The sequence below is a fragment of the Crocuta crocuta genome, unplaced genomic scaffold, assembly GCF_008692635.1.
Source record: "Crocuta crocuta isolate KB4526 unplaced genomic scaffold, BGI_CrCroc_1.0 scaffold811, whole genome shotgun sequence".
NCBI lineage: Eukaryota > Metazoa > Chordata > Mammalia > Carnivora > Hyaenidae > Crocuta > Crocuta crocuta.
In genome coordinates, this window is record NW_027530352.1 from 1,352,738 (window position 1) to 1,353,937 (window position 1,200).

At 40.1% G+C, this 1,200-nt stretch overlaps 1 non-coding gene across 1 annotated transcript; it reads left to right on the top strand.

The window, feature by feature from the left end:
• Positions 1-378: 378 nt before the first annotated feature.
• Positions 379-451, top strand: TRNAK-CUU (transfer RNA lysine (anticodon CUU)). The gene has a single exon. It is a non-coding gene; the product is annotated as a tRNA-Lys (tRNA).
• Positions 452-1,200: the final 749 nt, after the last annotated feature.

Below are 1,200 nucleotides of genomic sequence, written 5' to 3' on the forward strand. Positions count from 1 at the left end.
GCAACATCAGCTTCCTGGTTTTGATATTATAATACAGTAATACAGTGATCTAAGGTGTCATTAGTAGGAGAAGCTAGTTGAAGGAGACAGAGGACCCGCAACTATTTTTGCAAATTTATGTGAGTCCGTTTTGAAAACAGACCCAACCCAGGTCTATTTTATTTTTATTTTAAACCTTATTTCCAAAGGAAAGGTTTTAAGAAATCAGTGATAGAGAAAGATAGGAAATTTACAATGGAAAGATGTCCTGGAGAAAATGTCTTTTTCTTTAGTGTTTTGTCCTGTAGGTGACAAAATACTCAATCATTAATCTCATCATTATTCCTCATGCATCACACACAGGAAGCACTTATCATTAAAATATAACCCCAGAGGAGTGCCTGGCTGGCTCAGTTGGTAGAGCGTATGACTCTTGATCTCAAGGTCATGAGTTTGAGCCCCATGTTGGGCATAGGGATTACTTAAAAGAAAAACAATTTAAAAAATTTTGGAGCACTTGGGGGGCTCAATCAGTTAAGCATCTGACGCTTGATGTCAGCTCAGGTCATGATCTCATGGTTTGTGGGATCAAGCCTTGAGTTAGAGACTCTGCACGGATCATGTGGAGCCTGGTTGGGATTCTCTATCTCCCCTCTGCCTTGGTCCCTCCCCCATTTGCTTGTGTGGGAGCGCGCTCTCTCTCTCACTCTCAAAAATAAATAAATATACTTTAAAAAATTAAACCTGTAACTCAAACCCCTCCATTTCTTGTCACTGGAAGACAATCCAGAGGCAATTTGGGGAACTTAGGCAAAGGCATTGATGTCTGACCTTATGCACTGGTTTTAGCTGGTATCAGAGGGTGTCTGCTCCTACCGGAAGGGCAATCTTTATTTACATTATATATCATAGTACATGAGGAGGGCATATGCTTTGAAAAGCCTTATTTATGTACATATGTATGTATGTATGTATGTATTTTTCTTTCCAAGTTTTTATTTAAATTCTAGTTAGTTAACATACAATGCAAGATTGGTTTCAGGAGTAGAATTCTGTGGTTCATCACTTACATACAACACCCAGTGCCCATCCCAACAAGTGCCCTCCTCATTGCCCATCACCCATATAACCCACTTCACCGCTCACCCCACTCCATCAACCCTCAGTTTGTTCTCTATTTAAGAGTCTCTCATGGTTTGTTTCCCCATCTTTTTTTCCTCC